Here is a 20,931-nt window from a genome sequence, read left to right as displayed (position 1 = left end):
TTTTAAAATATTTGCTGAGAAAAAAGCTGTTCTTTGCATTGTTGATAAGGACAAGGAGCCCTCTTTTCCTTTCAATTTCAAATGTGGAATTGAACCCAGGTCATGACCATTAAAATACCAGAGCCCACCACTTAAAGCACCCGGTAGGGCTGTTTCTTTCTGACAACTAGCTTTGGCTTTCTCAGATTCCTGTTTCGCCAATGTCAGACGCTGGGCCATTCTTCATTGCCCTGAGCCCAAAAACAGATGGCATGGTGTCACAAACTCAAATTATGCTTCAGGTTCCTCCATCAGCATCACTGGAGCAAAATAAAGAAATCACCAGAGGAGCAATTCTCCTCTGCTTTCATCTACCCAAGTGCAATCCTCTTCACTTCTTCTTCTGTTTATAATCTGGAGGCTCTGTCAGGGGGAAAAATCATTGAGCTGACAGTATTTCTGGGATAGAAACCCAGAGAGGGGGTTGATGTCACCTGATGGGATGCTGATTCATTATAACAGGTCTTTTGGTTTTAGCTGCCCCATAGCATAGCTCTCATTTTGTCAGCTCTATACTCTCAGGAAGCTGACAAAGTGCTGAACCCAGCTTCTCTCAGGCCACTGGGAGCATGGTGATTGCATACCATCTGCAAGCCCTTCTGTCCTCTCTTTGTCCTCCTCGGCTACCCCGGACCCTTTCCCACAAATGGCTTCATCAGGCGGTGGAGGGACCTAAGGACCTGCAGGTTTCCCTCACCCACCTCTTAAAGCAAACAGTGATTCCCTTCTCTGACACTCCTGGGGCCACATTTCCTTTGAGGAGCTTCTCCCCAGGGGGTTTGATGTCCTGCAAAAATGTGTGTGTGGCTTGGGGGGAACCGACTTGTCTACCCTCTCTCTGGGAGATGAGAAGCTTTCTGACTAACCCCCACTATATGAGTCAACAGCATCTCCCCCTGGTGAGAGAATACTAAATTTTACCCTCCCGTGCTCGTTTCTCTGACCAGCTGGTAGATCAACCCCAGCTCTCTGGTCTAGAATCCAGCATCTAACCAGCCTTGTAATAGCCCCTGTTTGCTAGCTGGAGAGCGAAGGAACGAAGACAGAAGGCAAATGTCAGAAAAGGAATCTCAACTTGCAAAGAAACTTCCTTAGGGCTCCTGCTACATTGTGACTGTGCCTTTGAAGAGCTAATATAGACAGCCTGGCTAGCTCAGTTGGTAGAGCTTGAGACTCTTAATCTCAGGGTCATGGGTTCAAGCCCCATGTTGGGCACTTGATCTTACAGCCTTAAGTGTACTTTTTTGTTTATATGCAATGGACTCTCTTGCTTCTCAACAATCTTAGGCAGCAAATGGCTCTTCCTGTTAGCTTAGATAGAAAAGGAAGAGAGAACAAACTGACATTTCCATCTATTCAAGGGAGACCATCATAGGACCTAACCACATCAGCCACACCATCAGGGACTCGTTCACCTGCACATCTACCAATGTGAAATATGCCAACATGTGCCAGCAATGCCCATCTGCCATGTACATTGGACAAACTGGACAGTGTCTATGCAAAAGAATAAATAAACACAAATCAGACATCAAGAATTGTAACATTCAAAAACCAGGAGGAGAGCACTTCAATCTCCCTGGACACTCAATAACAGCTTTAAAAGTGGCTGTTTGTAGTTAGCTCAAAATAAACAAAAGTGAGGGGAAACTGCTGACTGGGAGCTAAATATGCAGGACAAAGGGCTGTATGATGTGCGTACCACCATGTGCCTCTTCTGATCAGCGGACCAAGGTGTTTATTGACTCCCTCACTTCACAGGAATCTGCCCCAGAGATCTCCATGAAACTCTCATGGAGATACTGGGCAATCCGCTGCCACAGGCTCTTTGGCAGAGCTGCTTTGTTTCTTGCCACTCTGCTGTCATTGGGGGGCGGGGGAGACTATTCCTGCACACAGATGAGCCATGTAAGGGCCAGGGCAGAAGCCGTAGTCTTGGAGAGGACACTCCCTTGATTCCCTGCTCATCCTCAGCAGTAAGTGACCTTCTATAATGAACACAGCCTTTGGAAAATGTGGTCACAGGAATGATTATAAGCCCCCCTACACTGCTGGATCTCCCCAAGAGCTACATGCCCAGTGTACAGTACGGTCCTGGAACAGTGATTTCCCTTGTCCCTGCTGTTACCAGTTTGGGGGTCTTGTGGCTCATGTGTTCTTGCCTGGGGTCAGCCAGTTAGTGAGAGGTATGTGCATAGTGGCTGTGTTTTAAATCACTGAATCAGTGGGCTGTGTGTTGCAAACAACACTGCTTCTGTTAAATGTTGCATTTTGGCTTCACAGATATGACCTTGTGAGCCTAGCCTCCCTCTTTGTTATCGCTGGCTGAACGGCTTCGCAGAATTAGAAAGCAACCATGAAGAAATAAAGAGAATTTTCTGCATAATGCAATGATGCACTCTATGGCCGAAAAACAAGAACTGAAGGAGTGGCTGGACAGCAAGAAGAGGGACCGAAAGGAGAACACGGCATGCCAGAACGAAGCCATGGAGTGGCTCTTAAATGTTATGGACTGCCAAGCAGACATGCTCCGGGCGCTACTAGCACTGCAAACCGAGCAGCTCCACGCCCGCACTCCCCTACACCCGCTGTCACAAAACTCCTTCCCATGCGCCCCCCCAGACACTGCCAACACACTCTTATCAACCTCCTGGCTCCAGTCTGTACCCACTGCATTCCACTCCTGCCCCATCACAGTCCAGCCCTGCAGACTCCCAGTACCCAGTGCACTCAACGCCCATCCCTCTGCAGTTTATTCCTGCTGAAGTACAGTACTCACTGCACTGTACTCCAAAGGATAAGGTTGGATATGATACCTGGACATAAAGAAATCTTTAACTGTCCCAGGACTCCACCTCCTCATGGGACCCTCCCTTCCCCCATCCCCCACAGTGCTGATGTGTTTGTTTGTTTGTCTCTCTCCTCTGGTTGTTGTTTTTTAATAAAAGAATAGTTTTGGTTTGAAAGCAATCTTCATTCCATTAATTGAAAGCAAACAGAGCCCTGAAAAGGTACAGGCAATTTTCTTAAACTTTCATAGTGCATCATGTGCACCAATCACAGTCACCTCCTAGCATTACAAGCACTGCACTCCCATGCATAGCAACAAATATTAGTGTCTTTCAGCTTCAAATTGCTGCCTCAAGGCATCCCTGATCCTTATGGCACCACGCTGTGCCCCTCTAATAGCCCTGGTCTCTGGCTGTTCAAATTCAGCCTCCAGGCACTGAGCCTCAGTGGTCCAGCCCTGAGCGAAGCTTTCACCCTTCCTGTCACAAATATTATGGAGCGTACAGCATGTGGCTATAAGCATATGAATACTGTCATTGGCCAGGTCCAGCCTCCCCATATAGGCAGCACCAGCGGGCCTTTGAACGGCCAAAAGCGCACTCAACAGTCATTCTGCACTTGCTTAGCCTGTTGTTGAACTGCTCCTTGCTGCTGTCAAGGTGACCCATGTATGGCTTCATAAGCCACGGCATTAAGGGGTAGGCAGAGTCTTCCAGGATCACAATGGGCATTTCAACTTTCCCTACGGTGATCTTCTGATCCGGGAAAAGAGTCCCTGCTTGCAGCTTCCTGAACAGCCCAGTGTTCTGAAAGATGCACCTTTTTGGACCAGCTTGCATTAATGTCTGTGAAACACCCACAGTGACCCACAAGTGCCTGGAGAAGCATAGAGAAATACCACTCTGATTAATATACTCGGTGGCTAGGTGGTCTGGTGCCAGAATTGGAATATGCGTGCCATCTAACCCACTCCGCAGTTAGGGAAGCCCATTTGTGCACCTCCACCTTCCCAGAACTCTTAGTGGCAGAAGAGGAAGAGATGCTCAGCGTTATAGCTGCCCAGAGTGCACCATTCTGTGAACACGCTGTTGCACAGGCAGCTGACAGTGTGAACACACAACAGCGGTTTCCCTTCAGTGCTCTCTGAGTGCAACTGTAACTCCGGGTGCTGTAACTCTGCCAGTGTAGACATAGCCTCAGAGAGACTGACTGCCAGGGTCCCAGGACTGATCCCCTCTGGGGAATGAAGCACAACGTCGACAAGCAAAGCAGCCTTCACTAGTCTCCCTGTACCTGAAAAGGCTGCTAGCCCAAAGTGCTGGACGATCTATGCCATTACCAGGTTCCTAAACTGCAGCTACAGTTCCTACTCCAGGTGAATCCAAAGACTGAGAGGTGCAGAGATCCAACTCCTTATAATCTTAGAAACGTTTTGTTCCTTTTTCTATTTTTTGTCTATGTTTTTATGAACTTGGAGATCTCCCAGACTTTCTATTAGATTGGGGTGTAATAGTGTGGCTCAGTGGGTGTGAGTGTGTGAACACCTCTGAAATCTACAAAGGGAAGATGCTAAGAAGAATACTTCCGCAAATCTTAATAGCCTTAAAACTCTCCCCTATGAAATGACTGAATGCATGCTCCTCGCCTACGGAAGCATTGCAAGGAGTTGAGCTGTCAGATATGTATTGTTCAGCAAGAGCTGTTTGAACTTTTATTAATGTCTCTATAAGGTCTGTATGTGTTTTGGGGCGAGAGGGCAAGGAGAACAAAATATACACCCGCCTTCTTGGGTTGCTCTTTAGGATTTTTAAGCGTTGATTTTCTGCTGTATTAATCTGATGGTTTGACAAAATTGATGACTTGATTCCAATGCAATATCCTTGTTAACTCATTGATTTACTGATTTGACCTGAACTTTATCACTGTATTGTTTAACCCTTAGCTAAGTGGTGTTTATAGTCATTTAGCCCTAGTGATGTGAGCTCTTGGATTTATTTGTTCATGTTAATAAAACATGTAACTGGGATATTGAGTGATTTCTTTTAATAAGCAACAGGGGCTAGAACTTTTATTTGTATATTTCCCTTTAATTCAATCTCCATTTTCTTCATTTCATTACTCTTCTAAATTAAGGAATCTGCAGCAACAAAAACTGACACAAACCTTGGCTGCCCCATTCTATGCCCATCCAGCAGGAGTAGAGAACAAACACCTCCTGGAGCAGGTATTGTAACACTGGACTGTAAATACATATGCATGTTCCCAAGGTTTGCTGTCTTTCTCAAATCATGGCATAAGGGTGACACCTACAGCTCCGTGTAATCACGCCTGGCAGGAAGGTGACACCTATGTGCATTTAGGGTGACCAGATCGCAAGAGTGAAATATCAGGACACATTGGGCTAGCGGGGGGGGGGGGGGAAGAGGACGACAACGACAGACACAGGTGCACAGAGCCATGAGAGGGGGCCCTAGAAAGCTGCGAGAGGGGTTGTACAGCCCCTGCTGCAGCCCGCACCACAAGCCACAGGGCAAGGACACCTATTGAATTCAATGAGAATTTTGCATGTGAATTGATGTACCTAGTTCTGAGATTATAAAGCCAGAAGGGATCCCGTGATCACCTGGTCTCACCGCCTGTATAGCACAAACATAGAACTTTCCCAAAATAATTCCTAGAGGATAGCTTTTAGAAAAAGCTTTTAGAAAAACACCATGACCCTTAGTATATTGTTAATCGTTAATCACTCTCACCATTGAAAAGGTATGCCTTATATCCAGTCTGAATTTGTCTAGCTGCAACTTCCAACCGTCGGCTCATGCTCTACCTTTCTCTGCTAGACTGAAGTGCCCATTATTAACTATTTGTTCCCCATGTAGATACTTACAGTCTATAACCACGTCACTTCTTAACCTTCTTTTTGTTAAACTAAATAGATTGAGGTCCTTGAGTCGATCACTATAAGGCATGTTTTATAATCCTTTAATCAGTCTTGTGACTCTTCTCTGAACTCTCTCCAATTTACTAATATCCTTCTTAAATTGTGCACACCAGAACTGGACACAGGATTCCAGCAGTGGTTGCACCAGTGCCAAATACAGAGATAAAATAACCTCTCTACTCCTGCTTGAGATTCCCCTATTTAGGCATCTGGTCACCCTATTTCTGTATGCATTTCCCCAGGTTTTTTTGTAAAAATCAAAACTGAACTGCCCCAGAAATTCTGTCATGTGGAATCATCGTGAAACTCGCATGGCTCCAACCCTGCCGATGAACCTTTAGATCCACTGCACAGACTTCTGCCACTTGAGCTAATGGATAAGTGATGACAGAGGCAGTAGGTTGTCATCCTATATGTGATAGATCAGCTCTATAGGGGGATGAGACACTTTTTTTGCCACTGGGTTTCACAGGTATCTGCTGACAGAAGAGGAACTGTGAAACTCAGGAATCCTGGGTCTATTCCAGGCTCCTGAACGAAGTGGTCTCTAGTAGTCAAAGACCCTTCTTCCCCATCCCCTCCAGTCTATGTCTATCCTATTGCTGTCTAACCCGCCCCAGCTCCTCATCTGATTTCAACTGCCCCCCACTACTGCTCTGGATTCCTTGTCCCAGTTTCCTGGTCCTGTCTCACTCTCCTCTCTCCCTGCCCCCATCCCACAGATGGGATGTTCGTTCCAGACTGGCAAAATTATAAGGCTTCCCAACATTTCAACACTTCCCATTCTAAATTTTCGGTTGCTTAACTATAGGCTAGTTCTGCCTACAACAAAGCACATTCAGAACCTCTGATTAAGGGGATTATAAGTGTAGCAACCTCCATCATAGCTAGTCACCAAAGATTGAACCCGAGCCATCCAGACTTAAAAGCATGAGCTTCTACTACTTGAGTCCAAGATATAACTCCCTTAGCTGGTAGCTATACAGTTATCCTCTAAAAATCCACCAGAGGAGGGCACAAAACACAGGTTGGACAGTGAATTACAAAAGTGTCAAAGTTTATTATTAGACCTGCAATACTTTTCACAATGAACATCAGCGGGGGATAAACTGGGAGTTTAAGAATATTTGGAAAACAATTTTAGAATAACATTCAGTGCTGTGGTTTAAAAGAAAAAAAACCTGTTAAAACTCATAACTTAGCAGCATTCAGTGTTTGAAAAAAAACAACTTCTAGGAGCTATGGGATACAAGTTAATGTCACTGTAATGTTTTACAATATATAGCAGTGCAATGCTGATTCCATTGATATTGTTGAGCAATTCATGCTGATTTTATTTCAGCCCACAGCTTAATAGTTTTGAATACTGTAGATCACAATTTTCAGCTCAGTTGGTCTGAACATGCAGAGCTTTAAAATTGCTATGCTCTAAACCATATATTAACTACCAATTTTATAAACCTCCATGTCAGAGAACTGTGTGCCACTACTACTAGACAGTGGCACAAGGCAATTCAGTGTGAATCACAGAAATGTAGGACTGGAAGGGACATCAACAGGTCATCTAGTCAAACCCCTGCACTGAGGCAGGACTGAGTAATAACAACTAGACCATCCTTGACAGGTGTTTGTCTAACCTCTTAAAAAACTCCAATGACTGCTATTCCATAACCTCTCTAGGTAATTTGTCCAGTGCTTAACTACCTTTACAGTTAGGAAGTTTTTCCTAATGTCTAACCTAAATCTCCCTTGCTACAATTTAAGCCCATTGCTTCTTTTTCCTGCATGTCCTGAGTGGGACGGGGGTGGGTCCAGGCAGTGGGATGGGGGGAGGGAGGTCGAGGGAGTCGGTGGGTGTGTGGGGATGGACCAGGGGAGGCAGGGTGGAGGAACTGAGGGGGACAGGACTGGGACTGGGGGAGTCGGGGGGGGGGCTGAGGGGGATGGGACAGGACTGGGATGGGGGGAGTAGGGTAGAGGCTGAGGGGAACATGAATGGGACAGGGTAGAGAGACCTGTGTAGAGTGGGGTGGGGCGGGGGAGACAATGGGGCTGGGCTGGGGAGGGTCGGGGGGTTGGGGAGAGGGACAGGGTCTGGAGGAGATGAGACAGAGGGGAGCAGGACTGGAATGGGGGGAAGTTGAGGGGGTGGGATAGCAGGGGGAGCGATGGGGGTGGGATGACGGGAGAGACTGAAGAAGAGATTTGGGGTAGGGCAGGGACTGAGGGCAGTGGGTTCGCGGTGGGAGGTACAGGGGGGACTGCGGGGGAGGCTGAGGGAACAGGGGCAGGGTGGGGGCTGAGGGCAGTGGGTTGGGTCTACACTGGCACCTCTCAGCATTGCTGTGCCGGGCGGCAGACCTGCGCCAGCGCTACCCTGGCGATGGAAGAGTCCTCAGTGGAAATGCAGACTTCATGACACAGACCCTCCTCGTCACTTCAAACCTGGCGCTGCTCTGCTCCGTCGCTAGGCTCTTGTCACTTTCAAACCCATGCAGGGTATCTGGCTCTTTTTCAGTTCTCAGGTTAAGAAAAGCCTCTGCATTTTGTGAGGGCTTCAGCATCCACATTCCTACTTCACAAACTGTCTGCCTGACACATTGCTCCCAGGGCATTCATCTTTATTCATTATCGATCGGCAGGTCCATCAGATTAACGAGCAACACGGGGAAGCAACACAATGGTGTCATGGATTTTTAATTTTTCAAACCACTTTGGCCTCAACAGGGATAACAGCAAATCTGGACAGAGCAGATGGGTGTCAGGATGGGTTTGGGTATTTATTTATTTATTTTTTTTTTAAGTGAAAATGTTTGGGTCTGAGCAAAGGCTGCAAACTTCCCTTTGGAAACCTCTGCTGATCTTTTGCCCCAGGGGCTAACGACAGCCTGGAATCCGGGACAGATTTCCACATCCATGCAGGGTGAGATGATCCGGAGGGGGGGAGGGGACTGTGGGGGAGGCAGAGGGAACAGGGTCAGGGGGGCTGAGAGCAGTGGATTGAGGGTGGGAGGGCACTGGGGGGACACTGTGGGGGAGGCTGAGGGAACAGGGTCAGGTTGGGGGCTGAGGGCAGTGGGTCTGAGGGGAGCCCCCCCAGAGGGACCTGCCAGGGGGCCAGGTGAGCCCAGCAGTGCTTACCTGGAGCGACTCCCAGGAAGCATCCAGCAGGCAGGTCCCTCCCAGTCCCTCTGGCTCCTTCCTAGGGTCGGGTCGGGTCGAGGGGAGGGCTCTCTGCCCGGCACCCGCTGCCGGAGTCTACAAGCCCTGCCCCGCTGCAGCATGCAGCGGAGCGAGACCTCCTCGCTGCCTCTCTGTGTGCCGGGGCAGTGGGAGGGCTGTGCTCTGCAGGCTCCTGCCGGCCGGGCGGTGGGCCCCGTGGGCTGGCGACGTCACGCCGGGAGCTCAGCTGCGTGCTGCCCCAGGGTGGAAAGGTGAGTGGCGCCGGCGGCGCCGGCTTGCCGCAGTCCCCCTCATATAGGGTGACCAGATGTCCCGACCAATGTAAGGTCAGGATGCGGGACAAGTCCCCTAAAATCGGGACTGTCCAGATAATATCGGGACGTCTGGTCACCCTAGGGCAGTTCCGATGGGAGACACGTGCTCCTCCCTTCCCTGCCCTGGCAGAGAACGAGCATCTCATCCCATCCCCACTCCAGGGACAGCCATGTTTTGGGGAATGACTCAGGGCAACAATTTCCCACCTAGACAAGAACAAATCGCTGCAGATAAAATGGGTGGGAAAATCCCCCACATCGGAGGAGATTTTAAATGAACATTTGAGAATTATGGAGAGAACAGGGGGAAAACAGGAGAAACGAGAGAGCTGATCATTTGAGAGGAAAAGGGGGGGGGGAATCTCCCCAGATTTTACAGCCAGGTGTGAGATACTGAGAGAGAAAAGGGGCAGAACTAGAGAGAATTTGTATTGGGGTGTGAGAGGCAAGTAGCACAAACAGGGAAAGGATCCAATTAACTCCCCTCCCCCTTCCCCCGCCCGCCACTTCTCCCCCGGGAATTTCCTGGCTGCACAGACAGTTCAACCCCCCCCCCCCCCCGCGTCCCCTCCTTACCCGATACCCCCATCTCCGCCCACACCACAGGAGACCCGCCGCCAGGCCCCAGTCTTCCCCACCCCCGCAAATCCCGGCGGTGCCGGAGGCAGATCCTGCTGCAGCTCCACTGGGGCTGACGCAGCTCTGAGGCTTCTCCCAGGTTCCCCGGGGCAGAGAGTCACTTTCCTGCCCGGCCCCAGCGCTCCCCCAGGTCTTTTACTCACTGGGTGGCTCCGGCTTGGGGGCTGGTCCCAGCTGGAGAAAGCCCCCCCCTTCCCCCCCAGGAATGTGCTACTGGTAGCAGCCTGGGGCTGGGCCATCTCCATGGGGGACACTTGCTCCTCCCTTCCCTTCCTGGGCCTTTCCCTTCCTGTTGCCAGCAGAGACTGGGCCCCCCCCGCCCCCAGCCCAGAGGTATTCCTGTCTCAGGGCTCTCCCAGCCTCTGCCCATTAACCCTCTTCCCAGTTCAGAAATCACTCAGGGGAACGATTTCCCACCTGAACAAGGACGAACTGCAGATAAAAATGGGGGGAAACACCCCAAACCTGAGATTTGAACTGGACATTGGCAAAGAGGAGAGAAAATGGGGCACAATCGGGGGAGGGGAACAGAGACCTTCTCAGGGATTTGAGAGAAAGGGTGTCACCCTGGATGTTGCTCTCTAGAGAGAAAGGGGCAGGGCTGGAGAGGATGGGGGGTCCCCACGGGAGGGGGCAGCGGTAAATCCGAGGGGATCTCAGCACCCCCTTTTCTCTCCCCGCTCCTCGGGGGTCACCTGCTCTTCCCCCCCGGCCATGTCCGAGCTGCACAGACATTTTCCATCCGCCCCTTTCCCAGGTCTCCCCCTGCCCGGCAGCCCCCGCCCAGCCCCACGCAGGGACCCCAGTGGGGGCCGGTCCCCCCGTGGGGCCCCAGGGCAGAGCCTGGCCGGGCCCGGGGGCGTTGGGCTCCTGCGGTGACAGCAGCTCCGAGCCCCCCGCGGGCGCGGCCCCAGGGAGCAGATCCCGGCGCTGCGAGATGCCGGGTCCCCCCCACGGACACTGGGGCAGAGTCACCGCCCCCGGGACTCGCGCCGGTACCTAGAGGCTGCAGCTGCCCACGTGTCCGGTGCTCTGGGAAACGCAGCCTTTGTGAGCTCTGCCTCTGCGCATGCGGGGCTCTGCCCCCTCCCCCGCTATCTGTGGGCGGGGCAAAGACAAGCGCTCGAGCGGCACTAAAGTCTTCTCCGGTCCCGGGAAAGGCTCCAACGGCGCCGCACGAGCCAGACAGAACCGCAGCGTCCCGTGCGCGTTCGCAGCTCGGCTCGTCCTTCCCCCTCGCCCAACGTCACTTCCGCTCCCGGGAGAGTCAGGAACTACATCTCCCAGCCTGCTACGGGGGCGCTTCCGTCTTCTGCAGTCCAGGTAAGGGCGGGCCCCGGGGCCATTCTGACTCTTTCCTCATCTCCTTTCCCCTCGCAGAGACCCCGCCCCCAGCCGGCGCCTCTCAGACCGGCGCCCCCGGCCCCTCCGCGCTTCTCAGGCGAACTCTCGTGTCCTGGGGGCGGAGCCTGGTCCCTGGCAGCCCCGCACCTCTCCGGGCGCTGCGCTGCGGGGGGAGCCGGGGGCGGGGCGGGGGCTGCTCGCGGGGCGGGGGGAGCCTCAGCCCCGGGGTCTCTGGCCCGGCTGCCGGCAATGGGGGGGTCTCCTGCCCGAGAGGCGAGTCCCGGGGCCGGTGTCGGGCAGCGGGTCACTTGCCCCACCCCGAGTGTCCGATCCAGAGACACCCGCGTGTCCCTGCGCCCGGGGCCTGAGCCCGGCTGGGGAGTGTCCCCCTCGCACCCGAGCCTGAGACACTCACCCCCGGGGTGTGAGCGCCGCGCGCCCCTGTCCCTGCCCAGCGCGCAGAGCCTCGTGTGCCGGTCCCCGCCCGCGCCCGGCGAGCAGAGCCCCTCCCCCCCGTGTGCCGGTCCCCGCCCGCGCCCGGCGAGCAGAGCCCCTCCCCCCCGTGTGCCGGTGCCCGGCGAGCAGAGCCCCCTCCCCCCCGTGTGCCGGTGCCCGGCGCGCAGAGCCCCCTCCCCCCCGTGTGCCGGTGCCCGGCGCGCAGAGCCCCCTCCCCCCCGTGTGCCGGTGCCCGGCGCGCAGAGCCCCCTCCCCCCCGTGTGCCGGTGCCCGGCGCGCAGAGCCCCTCCCCCCCGTGTGCCGGTCCCCGCCCGCGCCCGGCGCGCAGAGCCCCTCCCCCCCGTGTGCCGGTCCCCGCCCGCACCCGGCGAGCAGAGCCCCCCCCGTGTGCCGGTCCCCGCCCGCGCCCGGCCGTGTGCCGGTCACTGGCTGGGGGGGGTTCAGTGTGTACTGACCTCTCTGGTGCTTTTTCTGTGGCCTGTTGTAAAACTAGGGCCACATCTGGATGAGTTTCTGGACCCCCTGGAAGACCCCTGTGCACCCCCAGGTGTTCGTGTCCCCCTGGTTGAGAACCACTGATGTAGGGAACCCAGGCCCACCCACCATCCCGGCTTCCAGCACCGCACCCTGGGCGGCTGGTTTGGCTTTGCTCACCTTGCATCAGCCTCAACTCAGCTTCACTGGGTCACCACTTCCTACCTGTCCTTAATCATTCCCCAAATGAGAAGGGGCTTAATGGGAGCAGCTTGCAGAGCCCTGAGCACAGCTGCCTCTGGGGTGGGATGGGGTGACCATTCTCTGCCAGAAATAAGGCAAGGAAGGGGACAGGAGGAAAAAGTCCCCACTGGAGACTGTCCAGCCCAAAGTTACACAGTCCTGGCTACTGCTACCCCCAACTGCCCAAGGCAGCTCCCCCCAGCTGCCAGTCACCTGCCCACCCCTGCTGCTGCCTCCTCCCCACTGCCAGGGAGTTTTCCTGCTCCATACTCCCCTCACGTACCCTCTTAAACCACCTCCCCAAAGGGCTCCCTGCTGCCCATGTGAAGGGTGTGTGTGTGGGGGGGGGGAATTATTACTGTCTGTTTATGGAACTTCCATATACAATCCTGTCAAACTGTCCAACTACTCTCACTTACTTAATATAAAATCCCTTCAGATCTGGGTGGTTTTCTCTCATTATCAAATATTTCTTTTTAGACCTATTTCTTCCCCAGTTCTCAAAGATAGATCTAAAATATCCTGTGTGCAGTGCTGTAGTAGCCATGGCCGTCCCAGGATATTCAAGGCTGCTCCCTTGATTTATACACTAATGTTCGGTGTTATTCCCCATCCCATTCCTTATGAATCTGAACACGTTCGCTTTTTTGCTGGCAGCTGTGCATTGAGTGGAGCTTTTCATTGATCTGTCTACAGCAACGTGCAGATCCCTTTCTTTAGGTGTAATGCATGTTCAGTAGGGGTTTCTCCCCTACTACTGCTGGGGTGTCCTTCTCCTATAGGTTAGTATATTAATGATCTCATCTTGGTGTCATCTGTGTCAATTCGTTGCCATGGCAGTCCTGTGGTCAGACATCTGAGGATGCTCTACCAAAAAGCCAGTGTTAGCTCATGTTCCTCTGGTTGGCTGGTGTCTTTACGGATGAAATTCCCCCTTAGGCCTGGTCTACACTACGAGTTTAGGTCGACTTTAGCCGCGTTAAATCGAATTTAGCCTGGACACGTTCACACGACGAAGCCCTTTCTTTCGACTTAAAGGGCCCTTTAAACCGGTTTCTTTACTCCACCTCCGACGAGGGGATTAGCGATAAAATCGGCCTTAGGGGGGTCGGAATTGGGTTAGTGTGGACGGAATTCGACATTATTGGCCTCCGGGAGCTATCCCACAGTGCTTCATTGTGACCGCTCTGGACAGCACTCTCAACTCAGATGCACTGGCCAGGTAGACAGGAAAAGCCCCGCGAACGTTTGAATTTCATTTCCTGTTTGCTGAGCGTGGAGAGCACAGGTGACCACGCAGAGCTCATCAGCACAGGTAACCGTGATGGAGTCCCAGGATCGCAAAAGAGCTCCAGCATGGACAGAACGGGAGGTACGGGATCTGCTCGCCATATGGGGAGATGAATCAGTGCTGGCTGAACTCCGAAGCAGTAAACGAAATGGCAAAATATTAGAAAAGGTCTCCAAGGCCATGAAGGACAGAGGCCATAACAGGGACGCACAGCAGTGCCGCGTGAAAATTAAGGAGCTAAGGCAAGCCTACCACAAAGCCAGAGAAGCAAACGGAAGGTCCGGGGCTGAGCCGCAAACATGACGCTTCTACGCGGAGCTGCATGCCATTCTAGGGGGTGCAGCCACCACTACCCCAACCGTGTGCTATGAGTCCCTCACTGGAGAAACACACAGGGAAGCGGGTTCGGGGTATGAGGAAGATGAGGATGAAGATAATGTAAATAGCTCACAGCAGCAAGGAAGCGGAGAAACCGGTTTCCCCAACAGCCAGGATCTGTTTATCACCCTGGATCTGGAACCAGTAACCCCCGAACTCACCCAAGACCCTGTGGGCACACAGGAGACCTCTGGTGAGTGTACCTTTGTAAATATTACACATGGTTTAAAAGCAAGCGTGTTTAATGATTAATGATTAATTTGCCCGGGCAATCGCGGCCAGTACAGCTACTGGAAAAGTCTGTTAACGTGTATGGGGATGGAGCGGAAATCCTCCAGGGATATCTCCAGAAAGCTCTCCTTCATGTACTCCCAAAGCCTTTGCAAAAGGTTTCTGGGGAGGGCTGCCTTATCCCATCTGCCATGGTAGGACACTTTACCACGCCAGGCCAGTAGCACGTAGTCTGGAATCATTGCATAACAAAGCATGGCAGCGTATGGTCCCGGTGTTTGCTGGCATGCAGACAACATCCATTCCTTATCGCTCTTTGTTATCCTCAGGAGAGTGATATCATTCACGGTCACCTGGTTGAAATGGGGCAATTTTATTAAGGGGACATTCAGAGGTGCCCCTTCCTGCTCTGCTGAACAGAAATATTCCCCGCTGTTAGCCACGCGGTGGGGGGGAGGGGTGAAGTGATCATCCCAGAGAATTGGGTGTGTGGGGGAGGGGAATTAGTTGGGTTTGTGCTGCACGTTAACCCTGAAACCGCAGCCCCTCCTTTTACATTGCAAACCCATTTTAAATGGCCAACCCAACGGGTGCTTGGTATGGTTAATGAGAGCAGTACTGTTTTAAACCATCCCCACATGTTAAGAAGGTTAAAAAAGCCAAAAGACTGTGTCTTACCATGGCTGCCTGCAAGCTGAAATCTGTGGCCTGGCACTGCGTGAGTGATCTCTCACACCAAACCGGCAGGCCCTCAATATAAGAGGAAAAATGCGACCTTGTAACGAAAGCACATGTGCTGTGTGATGTGAACAGCAAAATCTAACGTGAAAGAGTGTACCCATTGTTCTCTAAAATGTATCTTTTTTAACCACCTCTTCCTTCTCCTCCACCAGCTGCAAATGTTTCTCCTTCACAGAGGCTAGTGAATATTCGAAAGCGGAAGCGAAGGACGCGTGATGAAATGTTTACAGAACTACAGACTGCCTCCCACGCTGACAGAGCACAGCAGAATGCGTGGAGGCAGTCAATGACTGATTATAGAATAGCCCAATATGAGCGAGAGGAGAGGTGGCGTGCTGAATCGCGGGCTGAAGAGGAGAGGTGGCGTGCTGAATCGCGGGCTGAAGAGGAGAGGTGGCGTCAGCTTGCACATAGAAGGCAAGAGTCGATGCTCCGGCTGCTGGAGCATCAAACTGATATGCTCCAGCGTATGGTTGAGCTGCAGGAAAGGCAGCAGGAGCAGAGACCGCCGCTACAGCCCCTGTGTAACCAACAGCCCTCCTCCCCAAGTCCCATTGCCTCCTCACCCAGACGCCCAAGAACACGGTGGGGGGGCCTCCGGCCACCCAGTCACTCCACCCCAGATGATTTCCCGAGCAATAAGTGTTAAAGTTTTAAAGTTTTAAACTGCAGTGTGTCCTTTTCCTTCCCTCCTCCCCCACCCATCCCGGGCTACCTTGGCAATTATCCCCCTAGTTGTGTAATGAATTAATAAAGAATGCATGAATGTGAAGTAACAAGGACTTTATTGCCTCTGCAAGTGGTGCTTGAAGGGGGGAGGGTTGGGGAGGGTGGGGTGGTTGGTTTACAGGGAAGTAGAGTTAACCGGGTGGGTGGGGGGGCGGAGATTTCATCAAGGAGAAACAAACAGAAGTTTCACACCGTAGCCTGGCCGGTCACAAAACTAGTTTTCAAAGCTTCTCTGATGCGCATCGCGCCCTGCTGTGCTCCTCTAACCGCCCTGGTGTCTGGCTGCGCGTAATCAGCGGCCAGGCGATTTGCCTCAACCTCCCACCCCGCCATAAATGTCTCCCCCTTACTCTCACAGATATTGTGGAGCGCACGGCAAGCAGCAATAACAATGGGGATATTCTTTTCGCTAAGGTCTGAGCGAGTCAGTAAGCTGCGCCAGCGCGCTTTTAAACACCCAAATGCACATTCCACCACCATTCTGCACTTGCTCAGCCTGTAGTTGAACAGGTCCTGACTCCTGTCCAGGCTGCCTGTGTACGGCTTCATGAGCCATGGCATTAAGGGGTAGGCTGGGTCCCCAAGGATCACAATAGGCATTTCAACATCCCCAATGGTTATTTTCTGGTCCGGGAAGTAAGTCCCTTGCTGCAGCCCTTTAAACAGAATAGTGTTCCTGAAGACGCGAGCATCATGAACCCTTCCCGGCCAGCCCGCGTTGATGTTGGTGAAACATCCCTTGTGATCCACAAGTGCTTGCAGCACCATTGAAAAAGTACCCCTTGCGGTTTATGTACTGGGTACCCTGGTGCTTCGGTGCCAAGATAGGGATATGGGTTCCATCTATCGCCCCACCACAGTTTGGGAATCCCATTGCAGCAAAGCCATCCACTATGGCCTGCACGTTTCCCAGAGTCACTACCCTTGATATCACCAGGTCTCTCATTGCCCTGGCAACTTGGATCACAGCAGCCCCCACAGTCGATTTGCCCACTCCAAATTGATTCCCGACTGACCGGTAGCTGTCTGGCGTTGCAAGCTTCCACAGGGCTATCGCCACTCGCTTCTCAACTGTGAGGGCTGCTCTCATCCTGGTATTCTGGTGCTTCAGGGCAGGGGAAAGCAAGTCACAAAGTTCCATGAAAGTGCCCTTACGCATGCGAAAGTTTCGCAGCCACTGGGAATCGTCCCACACCTGCAGCACGATGCGGTCCCACCAGTCTGTGCTTGTTTCCCGGGCCCAGAATCGGCGTTCCACGGCATCAACCTGCCCCAGGAACACCATGATTTCCACATTGCTGGGGCCTGTGACTTGGTCTATGTCCATGTCCATTTCCTCATCACTCTCGTCGCCGCGCTACAATCGCCTCCTCCTCGGCTGGTCCTGGTTTTGCTTTGGCATGTCCTGGCTCTGCATATACTCCAGGACAATGCGCGTGGTGTTCATAGTGCTCATAATTGCCGCGGTGATCTGAGCGGGCTCCATGATCCCAGTGCTAGCTATGGCATCTGGTCTGAAAAAAGGCGCGAAACTAGTATCTGAAGGACCAGAGGAGGGAGGGAGGGAGGGGCGAGTGACGACATGGCGTACAGGTACAGGGAATTAAAATCAACAAAGGTGGCTGTGCATCAGGGAGAAACACAAACAACTGTCACACAGAATGCCCCCCCCCCCGAGATTGAACTCCTAAGCCTGGGTTTAGCAGGCCGTTGATTTGACGGAGGGAGGGGGGAAGGAAATGAATACAGAACAAATCTATTTTTTACATCTTAAGACGACGGTGCAGCATGACTGATAGCCCTCGGCATTTTCTGGGTGCTTGGCAGCAAATACTGGGTGCTTGGCAGTTAGCCTTCAGGGCTATTGCACGATCTGATACCCACTGCAGTATGATGATGACGGCTACCAGTCATAATATACTATCTACTGCCAAAAGGCAAGGGGTTGCTGCTGTGTAGCAATGTAGCCCCACGTCTGCCAGCACCCAGATCGCCCTCGGCCTCTTCTGGGTGCTTAGCAGAAAATACTGGGCGCTTGGCAGAAAATAGCATACTACGACTGATAGCCATCATTGTCAAGACAGTTCGATAGGACAGAGCATGTCTGCCCAGGTGCCCATGATTGACAGCCACTGCTGTACGACGAGGACGGTTACCAGTCATAATAAACCATCTACTGCCAAAAGGCAAAAGGTAAGGGGCTGGTGCAATGCAGCTCTACGGCTGCCAGCCCCACAACTACCAGCACCCAGATCGCCGATGAAGGCTACTAGTCATGCTGCACCGTCTACCGCCAAAAGGCAGTTAGCTGCTGCTGCTGCTGTGTAGCAATGCAGTCCCACCTCTGCCGGCACCCGGATGACATATGGTGACAGTGAGCTGAGCTGAGCGGGCTCCATGCTTGCCGTGGTATGTTGTCTGTACAGGTAACCCAGGTAAAAAGGCGCGAATCTATTGTCTGCCGTTGCTGTGACGGAGGGGGAGGGGCCTGACGACATGTACCCAGAACCCCCCGCGGCACTGTTTTGCATCATTCGGGCATTGGGATCTCAACCCATAATTCCAATGGGCGCCGGAGACTGCGGGAACTGTGGGATAGCTACCCATAGTGCAATGCGCCGGAAGTCGACGCTAGCCTCGGTACTGTGGACGTGGTCCGCCGACGTAATGCACTTAGAGCATTTTATGTGGGGACACACACAATCGGCTGTATACAACCGATTTCTATAAAACCGGCTTCTATTAATTCGATCAAATGTCGTAGTGTAGACATACCCTAAGACACTTGGTTTCCAGTTCTCCAAACCTTAGGGGTGACTGTTAGGCCATTTATCTGTGCCAGAGTTCATACGCCTCAGCCTTATGCTAACTGCTCAAGCCAATATCGTACAGGATACAGGCCTGTAGGTTCCTTGCAGTACTGCTGCATAAAATGCTAAAGCTGGATCTATGGGCTACATTTGATAGTTAATTTACCCCCCAGTGTATAAATAGCTGCAGTTTCTCTCTCCAATGTGCATTGCTTTGCATTTAGAAAGACAAGGTGAGTGAGGTAATATCTTTTATTGGACTCACTTCAGTTGGTGAGAGAGACAAATCTCTGAGCAACACACACAGCTCTTCTTCAGGAGAATAGCCTAAAAATTTGCCCTCCTTTCTCTCTAGTTATCTATTTCTAATTTAATATTCCCTGAGATTTTTTCCATGTCTCACTCATAATAAAATATTTACATAAAATATCCTCAGATGTTGACCTTTCTCAAATTTTTGAATAAACTTAGAAAAGTTTTGCAGATGTTTCCCAAATTCTCTCAATTTGCCAAATAACAATATGAAATTCACTCTCATTTTACCTCTTTACCTACTATTGACTATCAATATAAAATCCCTCACATTTTTCCACTTTCCTTTCTAGTTTGTGAAAATTGATGATAAATTCTCCAGATTTCCACCCTTTCCTCTTCAATGACTTAACATGGATATCAGCTGTCATATTTTGTCATGTAATTATCAAATGTCTGTTAAAAAGCATCTTGTGTTTGGAGACGTTCCCATGTTCAGTTGCAGCAAGTTCTTTTTTGGAGAGAATTTGTTGCCTTGGTCATTCTCCATCCTGGCTGTTGCAGGAAGTTAAATGGTCAACTTTCCCCTCTCGTTTGAGACTCATTTCTTTCCCCCTTTATCTTCATTAAAATGTTTGCTGATGAAAGTGACTTGTCCCATATTTAATACACACCAAAGCCAGAGGCCTCCCACTGTTTGGGGGAACGGTGTCTCCCAGCTGCTCACAGGACAGTTGGCTGGACCCTTTTCTTTTCCTCAGGGAGCACAGGATGAGGGCTCAGTCTGTGCCTGGCTCCTTGGTGCCCAGGCTGTCCCCAGAGTGGCTGAGAATCTCCATGCTACTATATTAGCCCCTCATTTTCCCCTCACCATGTTCACCAGCAGTATCTCAAACCCCCATGACAAATGGTCTCCATGAGGGGTTGCTTCGCCCAGTGCTGAGATATAGTCATGTCTGGAGTGGATCCCTATTGGCCATTATCTGCCAGTCACTGAGGATGGAAATTTCTTTAAAAAATGTGTCTCCTCCATGCCATCCATTCTCCTATTAAAGAAGCATCAGCCAGGGCTCCCCCCACCTGTGTGAATGGCTGGCAGGGGCTGCTGATAACTTTCTATCCATTTATCAATTACTGATATGAAATCACGACAGGCTTTGTTTCTCTCCCTGTTTTCAAAACTGGAGGAACTTCAGGTTTTGGAGGAAAAACTGTTGCTATGAATCCTTCTCAGAAGAAGGAGCAGAGGGAGTGAGGGAGGAGGAAAGGACTCTGGCCTCATCCCTCCTGAGCCATGTTTCTGGTCTCACTGAGACCAGTGTTAATCAAGAGACACTTCAAGGAAGAACATGAAGTGACTCCAGATTAACATGGGGGTAAATAAAATCAGGAGATGTCCCTGTGGGGAGGGGGTTTCAGTTGTTGCTAAATGGGGGGGGAAGACCTCTGTCTCTGTCTGGCTATGTCTCTCTCTCTTCTCAGGATATTGGAGTTGAGCTTCTTGGGTCAGACGCTGCTGCCTGCATTGTGATCTGGGAGCCCGGACTGAGCAGCTGCTGCTCCCCCGGTGGGGTCTGGGCTTGGGAGTGACTTGGAGTGAAGCTTCCTCTGTGCCCAGGCAAGGTGAGGACTTTCTCCAGCTGTAATTAGCTCCATGGGCCAGCCCTAGGCTCTGCCCACACCAACATCTGAGCCAGATACTCCAGGTGATTGATAGAGACCTCAGGGAATGTGCTGGGATTGGACGTGAAACTAACTCTGCACAAATAGCCCCTCCTCACCCCACATCTCTCCTCCCCTTAGCAATTGCAGCAGTGATCCAGCCATAGGAGAATGAACACCCAGGAATGGTGTCAAGTATCAGAGGGGTAGCTGTGTTAGTCTGGATCTGTAAAAGGCAACAGAGTCCTGTGGCACTTTATAGACTGACAATACGTCTCCAATACCTCTGTTAGTCTATAAGGTGCCACAGGACTCTTTGACCCAGGAATGGCTGTCTGTCCGCCAGAGGGGGAGGGACAGGAGATGGGAAACACAAGGAGAAAAGGGAGAGAATGTTTAATAGGGGCAGTGGGA

The 20,931-nt window shown here is 51.8% G+C and overlaps 1 non-coding gene and 1 pseudogene across 1 annotated transcript; both read left to right on the top strand.

Moving 5' to 3' along the window:
- Positions 1-1,181: 1,181 nt before the first annotated feature.
- TRNAK-CUU (transfer RNA lysine (anticodon CUU)) lies at positions 1,182-1,254 on the top strand. Its single transcript has one exon. It is a non-coding gene; the product is annotated as a tRNA-Lys (tRNA).
- A 19,090-nt stretch (positions 1,255-20,344) lies between these two features.
- LOC135889359 (zinc finger protein 850-like) overlaps positions 20,345-20,931 on the top strand; it is a 452,984-nt pseudogene continuing 452,397 nt past the window's right edge.

This window comes from Emys orbicularis, chromosome 15 (assembly GCF_028017835.1).
Source record: "Emys orbicularis isolate rEmyOrb1 chromosome 15, rEmyOrb1.hap1, whole genome shotgun sequence".
Taxonomy (NCBI): Eukaryota; Metazoa; Chordata; order Testudines; family Emydidae; genus Emys; species Emys orbicularis.
The sequence above is the reverse complement of the archived record's forward strand: the minus strand, read 5'-3'. Positions and strand labels throughout refer to the sequence as shown.